The following is a 12,413-nucleotide window of genomic DNA, read 5'->3' as shown; positions in this document are numbered from 1 at the left end:
TTTCTCTTCTTCTTTTGACCATTTTCAGCAACACAAGCATCCGGGATGCTGATGAGGACAAAAGTGTAAATGTTATTTTTCAAAGTGGAAATTTTTAACAAGGAGTACATGCTGGAGATTGCAGATAAAAATTAATAACTGTAATGGAACAAAATCATGTATTTTGTACATTTACACTCTACATTTTCAAACGCTAATCTCTGAATCAATAGAAATTATAGACAAGACTAGAAGTAGTAAAAAAGATGTAAATGCAAAACACCAATAAAAGGGAAATAAAACAGCTCCAACTAAACCACTGCTATAAATATCTCCAGCAGCATTAAAGAGCGGCGCATTTCTTTACCTCTGATGAGACGTAGAAGGAATTTCCTTCTCTGCCACGTTTTGTTTGTGTGATTTCTGTTTAGAAACAAGAAAAGCAACATCAGTAATGGCATAAAACAAAGTATATGGTAAGAAAATACAATATCCTTCATTTGGATTCAAAATTCAGTTTTTACAGAAATCATCCAAGAAGCTTCCTTAAAAGTTTCAAAAATGCTTATTTACCATAAGAAAACATTCAGAGAAATGTGCTGCGAGTCTCTTCAAACTTACCTTTCTGTGAAAAAGAAGTTTAAACATCTTTGGACTTGATGTGATCGCAGCCAAAATCTCCTCAGCTTTGCAAAAGTTCAACTGAAAACAAGCAGTCAAAGGTTGTATATTTATAAACTTTCAGCATAGAACGTTCATACCCTGAACAGCAAACATCAGCATTATGATGTATGGGGCTCATTTGCATATTTTGGAATGAATGCTCATTTGAACTGTATGGTGCTCGTCTCCAAGCAACTGCTACAAAAAACAGGTCAAGTCAAGTGGCTTTTATTGTCATTTTAACCACGTGCAGAGGTACTGTACAGAGTGAAATGAGACCGCGTTCCTCCGAGACCCTGGTGCTATATATGACATATACGGACAAACCCAGGACTACATAAAGTGCAGTGTGCATAAATTGCAAAAATAAACAAGACAAAACAGTGCAAAACTAGACAGAACAGGACGATACAGACACAAGACAATGGAAATGTGCAAAATGCTGAGTATTGTGCAAAAGTAACTTGGTGTCTGTATGTATGTGTATGAGTGTGAGATACTGCAGATAAGTGCTTGGTAGTGACATGTGTGAAGGTGTGCGTGTGCCAGTGCAGTCACTGAGTGTTCAGGGGTCTGACGGCTTGTGGGAAGAAACTTTTCCGTAGTTTGGTAGCGAGGGCCCGGATGTTCTGGGACCTCTTTCCAGAAGGCAGCAGGGTGAAGAGTGTGTTTGAAGGCTGTGTGGGGTCCTCCAGCAAGCGGGTGTTATAAGGAGGGGAGAGGGACTCCAATGATCTTCTCAGCTGCTCTCACAATCCGTTGTAGGGTACTGCGATCTAATACGCTGCAGTTACCATACCAGACAGTGATGCAGCTACTTAGGATGCTCTTGTTAGTCCCACTGATTATAGATGCTCCAATTACAGTGGAGGAGATTACCCGTGCAATTAACAGTATGCCACTTAATAAAGCTCCAGGATTAGATGGGTTACCATTGGATTTCTATAGAGCATTTGAGGATATGTTAAGTCCCCTGTTGCTCGATGTTTATAATGAGGCGTTCAAAGTAGGCTCATTACCTCAGTCAATGCACTCTGGACTTATAACATTTATTCTTAAAACTGGGAAAGACCCTTTAGACCCAAGTGGTTACCGCCCCATATCTTTGCTGAATTCTGACCAAAAAATCTTGGCAAAGGTCTTAGCGGGTCGATTAAAAGTAGTAATGGCGAAAATAATTCATGCAGACCAATCTGGTTTTGTTCCAAACCGCTATGGTTCAGATAATATTAGGCGGTTGGTTAATTTGCAAAATTATGTATATGATTCAGTATATCCAACAGTGGCCCTATCGCTGGATGCTGCAAAAGCTTTTGATTGTGTTGAGTGGGATTATCTGTTTAAGACATTAGAAAAGTTTGGTTTTGGTGACAATTTTATTAGGTGGATAAAGATATTATATGATTCGCCTTCAGCGCGAGTATTGACGAATGGGCTCATATCAGACCTATTCCTTTTACTGAGATCCACAAAAATGGGTTGTCCCCTTAGCCCCGGTCTTTTTGTAATTGCTATAGAGCCTTTGGCACAAAAACTGAGAAATAATGTAAATATATTTGAAATTTCGATGGGTAATAGTCAACATAAGCTTCTATTATATACAGATGATGTGTTGTTACTTATGACCCAGCCTGGGAAGTCAATTCCAGCCCTATTAGAATGTATAGAAAGCTTTACGCTGCTTTCAGGGTATCGCGTCAACTGGGATAAATCAGAGGCAATGCCTATGTCAGGACACTGCCCCCATACTTTATTTAAACAGTTGGGAGTGTCATGGTTCTGGGTCAGTTTCGACCCAGTATTTTGAGTTTTGATTGATTAGTTTATTTTTGAATGTTTGTTGTGGTTTTGGGCGCTATGAGTATTATTATTATTATTATTATTAGAATTCTATGTTTCTGTTTATTCATGTTTAAGGATTTGTTCTCGGTTGTATCTCACGTTTAGTTTAGTTCAGGTTCCATGTGTCATTCTGTCTGTCTCTGTGTCAGGTCTGGTGTAGTGTTCTCGTTTCCTGTTTTATTGTGAAGGTCTGCGTCCCATGTGAGTGTGTTCAGTTTTACCTCTGTTTCGTCTTGTTGATTATTCCCAGCTGTGTCCACCACCTGTGTGTAATTCCCCTGTGTTTCTCTGTGTGTATTTAAGTCGTGTCCTCTGTCATTGTAGTTGCTGGTCCGTCTGTGTTTTCCACCATGTTTCATCCGTGTGTTCCCTGCCGTCACCATCTTGTACCGTCGTCCACCTTGCTTCATGTTTGAGTTCCGGTTCGTATTCAGTAGTTTAGTTGTCTCCAGTCTAGTTTAGTTTGTGCTCCATTTGCTGTTTGTCTATATTTATTTCGTGTCCAATAAACCACCTTCACTCCTCCACTACTGCCTGCGATTGATCCTCATTTATTATTTTTATACGGCTTATCTCACTCGCCGTGACAGTACGGACCAGCCAGCTATGGATCCAGCGGCATTCAGTCCACCCAGGGAGCTTCGGGAGGCCGTTATTGACTCTGCTTCTAGATTAATTAACCAGTGGTTAGAGCATGAGGGAGACGCCTCTCTTTACACTGTGGAAGCCAACCTACAACACCTTATTTCCGGTTATCCCTGGCTATTGGACTCTCTGCATCCACTCGTGCAGAGTTTCGTTCTCCACGAGCTTCACCTACACCCCCCCGCCGCTACCGCAATTTTTTGTGTTTCTACTGAGGATAACAATGATTTCTCACCCATGGCCATAGCTTCTAAGACTGCCTGTTCTGAACCCTCGTTCCATGTTTATGACCGTGTCCGCTCCATTGTCCCATCCTCACTTCCATCCCAGTCAAATGCCAGGCCTGTAATGCTGCCCTCAGTTCAGTCAGCAGCCGCGCTGCCCTCAGTTCAGTCACCCACTCCACCACTTATTACAACTCCACTACAGTCGTCTCCGCTACCTGTAGGTCACTCTGTAGCCGCTTCGCTGCCTATTGCTCTGTCGCCACCAGTTCAGCTGTCTGTCCGCTCGTTTACTCAGCCACCATCCTCACTATCTCATTCAAAGCAGGGAACACACTTCACCACAATATCTGCTGGTTCTCTTAAGCTGGCCATGTCAGAGACAGTTGCTCCCTCTAGGGCCTCCCCAGAGGCTGGGTGTCAGTCACCAGCCAACTCTGGACCCCTAGAGGTCAAGACGCCAGTGCCAGCAGCCTCACCGGAGAACTCACCAGAACAGTCTCAGCTCTCAGCACCCCCTGAGAGTTCAAGTGAGTTCACCCGTCCGCCTCCGTCCTCTGCTGAGTGTATTGGGGAACACTTTCAGCCCTCTGAGGACTGCATCCCACTGTTGCTGCCTGAGTCTAGCCACTGTGCTGCTCAGTCCCAGCCAGTGTCCACACTGGCAGAGGTCTCCGTGCCTGCTGCTTCAGTGTCTGTTTCCACTGGCGGGCCAGAGGGGCCCGTCCAGTCTCAAGCCATGTTAGCTGGGGGTTCAGGTGAACCCAGCCAGCCTCAACTGTCGTCAGCTGGGGGGCCCGAGTTGCCCGTCCAGCCTCAAGCCAAGTCAGATGGTGGGTCTGAGGAGCCCAGCCAGCACCATGCCTCGTCTGCTGGGGGTCCTGGAGGACCCAGCAAGCACATCCTCACGTCTGCTGACGGTCCGGGGAAGTTTGTTTAGCCACCACCTGCTGAATCATCCCCTGTGGCTTCTACACCGTTGCCTGCATCCACATCACCTCCTGCAGCATCACTGCCTGCAGCATCACCACTGTCTGGTTCCGCAGCCGTCCCGCTGCCGTGCCTTCATCCACGCCTGGTCCAGCCTCCGTGCCTTCATCTGGTCCGGCTCCACCTTCGTCTGGCCCTGCCTCGTCTTCGTTTGGTCCGGCTTCAGCTCCGCCTTCATCTGGTTCGGCTTCAGCTCCGCCTTCGTCTGGTCCTGCCTCGTCTTCGTCTGGTCCTGCCTCGTCTGGTCCTGCGGTTGCCACACCGCCATCAGAGCCAGCTCGACCCGTTCTGCCTCGCCTCTGCCGGCCGTTTTCCGGGCCTCTAAGTTGGCATCATGGCCTTCGGGGACGGCCTCCGGAAAGAGTTCGTCGCCGCCGCTGGCATCGCGGCCGACCTCCGGACCTGCTCAGTGGCCGCCACTGCCTTCCAAGTGGTCGGCCTCCAGAACTGTTTGCCCATCACCGCCGTTGCCGTGTGCACGGTCGGCCTCCAGAACTGTTTGCCCGTCGCCGCCGTTGCCGTGTGCACGGCCGGCCTCCAGAACTGTCTTGGTCCTTGTGTTGTCGACCCCCTGAACTTTTCTTAGACTCTTGTTGAGCTCTAGTTTGGTTTTGTTTTTGATCTGTTTTCCTGTGTTCGTGGACTGTTTTCTTGTGTTTTTGGACTGGTTTTGGCCTTCATCTGGTCCGGCTCCGCCTTCGTTTGGTCCGGCTTCAGCTCCGCCTTCATCTGGTTGGGCTTCAGCCCCTTGTTTTTGGTTTCGTACCCTCCTTCCTTGACCCCCTCCACCCACCCTGGTCTGGTGCTCTGTTTTGTTGCTGTCTTTTTGTTGTCCAAGGGCTGTCGGGGGCCAGCCCTTGGAGGTGGGGGGGGGGTACTGTCATGGTTCTGGGTCAGTTTCGACCCAGTATTTTGAGTTTTGATTGATTAGTTTATTTTTGAATGTTTGTTGTGGTTTTGGGCGTTATGAGTATTATTATTATTATTATTCCATCCATCCATCCATCCATCCATTCGCTTCCGCTTGTCCTTTTCAGGGTCGCGGGGGGCGCTGGAGCCTATCCCAGCTGTCATAGAGCGAGAGGCGGGGTACACCCTGGACAGGTCGCCAGTCTGTCGCAGGGCCAACACACAGGGACAGACAACCATTCGCACTCACATTCATTCGCACATTCACACCTAGTGACAATTTGGATTATCCAATTAACCTATCCCCACAAGCTGCATGTCTTTGGACGGTGGGAGGAAGCCGGAGTACCCGGAGAGAACCCACGCAAACACGGGGAGAACATGCAAACTCCACACAGAAAGACCCCGGCCTGATGGTGGAATTGAACTCAGGACCTTCTTGCTGTGCGGCAACAGTGCTAACCACCGTGCCACCGTGCTGCCCTATTATTATTATTATTATTATTATTATTATTAGAATTCTATGTTTCTGTTTATTCATGTTTAAGGATTTGTTCTCGGTTGTATCTCACGTTTAGTTTAGTTCAGGTTCCATGTGTCATTCTGTCTGTCTCAGTGTCAGGTCTGCGTCTTGGTGTAGTGTTCTCGTTTCCTGTTTTATTGTGAAGGTCTGCGTCCCATGTGAGTGTGTTCAGTTTTACCTCTGTCTCGTCTTGTTGATTATTCCCAGCTGTGTCCACCACCTGTGTGTAATTCCCCTGTGTTTCTCTGTGTGTATTTAAGTCGTGTCCTCTGTCATTGTAGTTGCTGGTCTGTCTGTGTTTTCCACCATGTTTCATCCGTGTGTTCCCTGCCGTCACCATCTTGTACCGTCGTCCACCTTGCTTCATGTTTGAGTTCCGGTTCGTATTCAGTAGTTTAGTTGTCTCCAGTCTAGTTTAGTTTGTGCTCCATTTGCTGTTTGTCTATATTTATTTCGTGTCCAATAAACCACCTTCACTCCTCCACTACTGCCTGCGATTGGATCCTCATTTATTATTTTTATACGGCTTATCTCACTCGCCGTGACAGGGAGTTTCTGTGGTCCGTGAATGGTTTGAGGTATTTGGGGATACAAATTACCTCGGATTACACTAAGATGGTTCGAGCAAATATGGAGCCAATGTTTGAAAGGATAAAAATGGAATTTGGTAGATGGTCCAGAGTGTGTCTCACAATATGGGGTAAAATTAGTTGTATTAAGATGATGACTGCACCCATGATCTTTTATATTTTATCTAATATTCCATTACACATTCCAGATAAGTATTTCAAAGATCTAGACTTTTTAATGCGGCAGTTTCTTTGGGATAGCTCACCACATCGTTTAAGTATTAAGAAACTTCAAGCGAGTGCAAAACAAGGAGGTTTTTCATTGCCTAATTTCCAGTGGTATTATTGGGTGATGAACGTGAAACAACTTAGAGCTTGGTTACCTACTGCACCAGTTAAACCCATCTGGTCCCATATAGAGACGGAAGTTAATGGCGGTATTTCTCCTTGGAGGGAGCTGTTTGATACCAGTCATAAAACTACCCATCCTATAATTGCAAAGATATTGTGGTTTAAATTACATAGGGCAGGTCGCTGGGACTTTATTAAATCACCTTCGGCAACCTTATGGAGTAATAAAATAATTTTAATTGGAGGGACATCGGTTGACTGGTTACAGTGCCGTAAAGCAGGCATCCTTAATGTATCAGATTTATTTGACTGTGGGACTAAATGTTTTTTAAGCTTTGATAAAATTGTGGAGTTATATAAGTTGCAGCGTAATCAATTCTGGAGATATGTCCAAATACATAGTTCATTATCGAAGTGGCTGGGAACCCCTTTGAGTTGTCCTGTGGGCAGCCCTGTGGAAGTCCTGCTCTCAAGATCATCCTTGGGTAAAGGCATTACCTCTAAGATTTATCACTTATTGCAAGAACGGTCAGCTGACCCTCTCCTTAAAGTTAAGGGCTACTGGGCCCAGGGCATGGCATTGGACATATCTTCAGTTGAATGGGATTCATGTTTTCAAAATATTAATACTATGTATAAAGAAACAGGCAGTAGATTGATTCAATTTAAGATAATCCATAGGTGGCATCGAACACCGCAACAATTGTATAAATGGAACCTGGCCTCTACGGACGAATGTTGGAGATGTGATGGTCAAAATGCTTTGATTTTACATATCTTATGGAGCTGTTCGGCACTTCGGGATTGGTGGGAAAATATAATGGAGGTAATTTTCAGTGTTTTAAAAAGGAGATTTGTTATCTCACCAAAACAGTCCATACTTGGTATAACCACGGAAATTTCTGATGTACAGGGAGTGCAGAATTATTAGGCAAATGAGTATTTTGTCCACATCATCCTCTTCATGCATGTTGTCTTACTCCAAGCTGTATAGGCTCGAAAGCCTACTACCAATTAAGCATATTAGGTGATGTGCATCTCTGTAATGAGAAGGGGTGTGGTCTAATGACATCAACACCCTATATCAGGTGTGCATAATTATTAGGCAACGTCCTTTCCTTTGGCAAAATGGGTCAAAAGAAGAACTTGACAGGCTCAGAAAAGTCAAAAATAGTGAGATATCTTGCAGAGGGATGCAGCAGTCTCAAAATTGCAAAGCTTCTGAAGCGTGATCATCGAACAATCAAGCGTTTCATTCAAAATAGTCAACAGGGTTGCAAGAAGCATGTGGAAAAACCAAGGCGCAAAATAACTGCCCATGAACTGAGAAAAGTCAAGCGTGCAGCTGCCAAGATGCCACTTGCCACCAGTTTGGCCATATTTCAGAGCTGCAACATCACTGGAGTGCCCAAAAGCACAAGGTGTGCAATACTCAGAGACATGGCCAAGGTAAGAAAGGCTGAAAGACGACCACCACAGAACAAGACACACAAGCTGAAACGTCAAGACTGGGCCAAGAAACATCTCAAGATTGATTTTTCTAAGGTTTTATGGACTGATGACATGAGAGTGAGTCTTGATGAGGGGGGCGTCAGTAAGTTCAAGCCCTGATGGTATAAAAAATCTGTTTATGCTTTGATTAAGTCGGAGATCAGCCCTGTCTGTGAACGGAACTGGTCTTCCCACGCGTGTATTCATTAAAATCAATTGTCTGACCAAGCTCTTCTGGACCATGGTTGTGTTTACTCTCCTTCCTCAATATTTGAACCTTAACATGAGCCAGATGGATGGGCCCGTGGCTGGATTGGTAAAGGGCAGAGAGCTCCAGTCCGACTCAGATGCCAGCAAGGTGGAGGTGGAGTACTGGTTTGGGCTGGTATCATCAAAGATGAGCTTGTGGGGCCTTTTCGGGTTGAGGATGGAGTCAAGCTCAACTCCCAGTCCTACTGCCAGTTTCTGGAAGACACCTTCTTCAAGCAGTGGTACAGGAAGAAGTCTGAATCCTTCAAGAAAAACACGATTTTCATGCAGGACAATGCTCCATCACACGCGTCCAAGTACTCCTCAGCGTGGCTGGAAAGAAAGGGTATAAAAGAAGAAAAACTAATGACATGGCCACCTTGTTCACCTGATCTGAACCCCATTGAGAACCTGTGGTCCATCATCAAATGTGAGATTTACAAGGAGGGAAAACAGTACACCTGTCTGAACAGTGTCTGGGAGGCTGTGGTTGCTGCTGCGCGCAATGTTGATGGTGAACAGATCAAAACACTGACAGAATCCATGGATGGCAGGCTTTTGAGTGTCCTTGCAAAGAAAGGTGGCTATATTGGTCACTGATTTGTTTTTGTTTTGTTTTTGAATGTCAGAAATGTATATTTGTGAATGTGGAGATGTTATATTGGTTTCACTGGTAAAAATAAATAATTGAAATGGGTATATATTTGTTTTTTGTTAAGTTGCCTAATAATTATGCACAGTAATAGTCACCTGCACACACAGATATCCCCCTAAAATAGCTAAAACTAAAAACAAACTAAAAACTACTTCCAAAAACATTCAGCTTTGATATTAATGAGTTTTTTGGGTTCATTGAGAACATGGTTGTTGTTCAATAATAAAATTATTCCTCAGAAATACAACTTGCCTAATAATTCTGCACTCCCTGTAGATTTTTCCAGTTATACAAAAAGATGGATTATTTTGGCTCTTACTACGGCCAAACGGGTCCTGCTAAGACATTGGCGGAAAAAGAACCCCCCCTCCCTATGAAGAGCGGCTAAAGACAATGGCTAAGTTGGCGTCTTACGAAAAAGTGACTTATGGTTTATTAGACAAATTGCATCAATATGATTGTATTTGGTCCCCCTTTACAAGCTGGCTTTCTGTAACTTGAAGAACAGAGGAGTAATGACAGAGTGGTGGTGTGGGAATTGGTGTGCGAAGAAAGAATAGGATAACTTCCCTTTGTTTTGTTTTTTTTGTTGTTGTGTTTTGTTTTTGTTTGTTTGTTTTTTAAACTATTTATTTATGTAGTTATCCTTAAGCTCTGTTATTGAAGTTTAAAATGAAATAAATAAAAATTGTTGATGATAAAAAAAAGTTTAAACTTCAAAGCTCATGCATGCATGCACATCCAGTGCTCAGTGTCTAATTGTGTGTTTGTGTTTTTACCTTTTTGCAGTAGCGCAGTGAAACATTTGGGCGGTGGATAAATAATGGAAAATAAAATTCAGACTACAGACAGCTTCAGGTGAGTACACGTGGTGCACAAGGACCAAATCGCACCTTCTCAACCTGGACAAAATGAATTATTTTACACTGATACTGTAAACTTTTGTTTGTGTGTCAGGTTTCCATACATCGGAAACAGCTGCTGCATCTGTAATTCTGTCCGTCCCGAGGAGAGTCCACACTCTACATCCTTGGCTCACCTATAATGACGCACAGGTGCTGCACACAACTGGATCTGCAGCTTGTGAGGAACAGCAGCACTCAGCCTACATCCTGTTTTACAAGATTAACGTAAGAAGACACAGCATCTCATCCTGAAGTGAGAGAATGGCACGCCAGCTGCAGCCTAATCCAATCTCTCTTCTTTTCTTTTTTCGGTGCCCAGACACCCTTCAGTTTCATCATGTCATCCCTAACAATACAATGTAGAGTTGGATGGAGGATGAAGACAGCAGAGAGCAAAAGAAACAGGTAAGAGCAGACAGGTAGTCAGAGTTAACAAAAACTTTTAAAGCCAGTGTAGCTTCTGTTTTGAACACATTTATTGATGACAATTTTACATAAATAAGCAGTGTGTTATACTGTTATCAGATGTGGAGTCTCACTAACCACTTTAATAGTGACTTGTGTCTCAAATACTGTTTATTTGTCTTAGTTACAGATAGTGAAATAAAAATGGAACGAGAAGCGTAGGATTTTGAATTGATACCATTGGTGCATCTACTAAAGTTCTGGGGTCAGTTTGAATATCAGTGACCTTGACCTTGAGTTCAAGTTTTCTGAAAATCTTGTGAATGCTACAACTCTGTGACGAGAAGTAAGTCTCCTAGGTCTTTAAATTTGTATATAGGTGAATCTAGTAGGAAGCTGAAGGGTTGCACTGCGGGCCATCTGTAGAGGTGTAGAGTCAACAACCTGTCTGTGAACGTGGACAAAACAAAAGAGATTGTTGACTTCAGGAGAGCACAGTGGGATCACTGCCCACTTAACATGAATGGATCCTCTGTGGAGGTCGTCAAGAGCACCAGATTTCTTGGTGTCCACCTGGCGGAGAACCTCTCCTGCTCCCTCAACACCAGCTCCATAACCAAGAAGGCCCAGCAGCGTCTCTACTTCAAGCAGAAGCTGAGGAAAGCCCATCTCCCACCATCCATTCTCACCACCTTTTACAGTGGGACTAACAAGAGCATCCTAAGTAGCTGCATCACTGTCTGGTATGGTAACTGCAGCGTATTAGATCGCAGTACCCTACAACGGATTGTGAGAGCAGCTGAGAAGATCATTGGAGTCCCTCTCCCCTCCTTATAACACCCGCTTGCTGGAGGACCCCACACAGCCTTCAAACACACTCTTCACCCTGCTGCCTTCTGGAAAGAGGTCCCAGAACATCCGGGCCCTCGCTACCAAACTACGGAAAAGTTTCTTCCCACAAGCCGTCAGACCCCAGAACACTCAGTGACTGCACTGGCACACGCACACCTTCACACATGTCACTACCAAGCACTTATCTGCAGTATCTCACACTCATACACATACATACAGACACCAAGTTACTTTTGCACAATACTCAGCATTTTGCACATTTCCATTGTCTTGTGTCTGTATCGTCCTGTTCTGTCTAGTTTTGCACTGTTTTGTCTTGTTTATTTTTGCAATTTATGCACACTGCACTTTATGTAGTCCTGGGTTTGTCCGTATATGTCATATATAGCACCAGGGTCTCGGAGGAACGCGGTCTCATTTCACTCTGTACAGTACCTCTGCACGTGGTTAAAATGACAATAAAAGCCACTTGACTTGACCTGTTTTTGTAGCAGTTGCTTGGAGACGAGCACCATACAGTTCAAATGAGCATACATTCCAAAATATGCAAATGAGCCCCATACATCATAATGCTGATGTTTGCTGTTCAGGGTATGAACGTTCTATGCTGAAAGTTTATAAATATACAACCTTTGACTGCTTGTTTTCAGTTGAACTTTTGCAAAGCTGAGGAGATTTTGGCTGCGATCACATCAAGTCCAAAGATGTTTAAACTTCTTTTTCACAGAAAGGTAAGTTTGAAGAGACTCGCAGCACATTTCTCTGAATATTTTCTTATGGTAAATAAGCATTTTTGAAACTTTTAAGGAAGCTTCTTTTTCTGTAAAAACTGAATTTTGAATCCAAATGAAGGATATTGTATTTTCTTACCATATACTTTGTTTTATGCCATTACTGATGTTGCTTTTCTTGTTTCTAAACAGAAATCACACAAACAAAACGTGGCAGAGAAGGAAATTCCTTCTACGTCTCATCAGAGGTAAAGAAATGCGCCGCTCTTTAATGCTGCTGGAGATATTTATAGCAGTGGTTTAGTTGGAGCTCTTTTATTTCCCTTTTATTGGTGTTTTGCATTTACATCTTTTTTACTACTTCTAGTCTTGTCTATAATTTCTATTGATTCAGAGATTAGCGTTTGAAAATGTAGAGTGTAAATGTACA

The 12,413-nt window shown here is 43.9% G+C and overlaps 1 long non-coding RNA gene across 2 annotated transcripts; it reads left to right on the top strand.

The window, feature by feature from the left end:
- The first annotated feature begins 9,498 nt into the window (after positions 1–9,498).
- Positions 9,499–11,977, top strand: LOC146683481 (uncharacterized). 2 transcript variants are annotated; one of them, XR_014917584.1, is made up of 4 exons: positions 9,499–9,948; positions 10,048–10,220; positions 10,315–10,400; positions 11,903–11,977. It is a non-coding gene; the product is annotated as an uncharacterized LOC146683481 (long non-coding RNA). The 2 variants fall into 2 exon arrangements; XR_014917583.1 differs by lacking the exon at positions 11,903–11,977 and having other exon boundaries at positions 10,315–11,086.
- Positions 11,978–12,413: the final 436 nt, after the last annotated feature.

Source organism: Copadichromis virginalis, linkage group LG22, assembly GCF_057382275.1.
Source record: "Copadichromis virginalis isolate Kocher_CV1m ecotype Utaka linkage group LG22, C_Virginalis_male_GT1.1, whole genome shotgun sequence".
Lineage (NCBI taxonomy): Eukaryota > Metazoa > Chordata > Actinopteri > Cichliformes > Cichlidae > Copadichromis > Copadichromis virginalis.
This window is presented reverse-complemented; position numbering and strand designations above follow the sequence as displayed.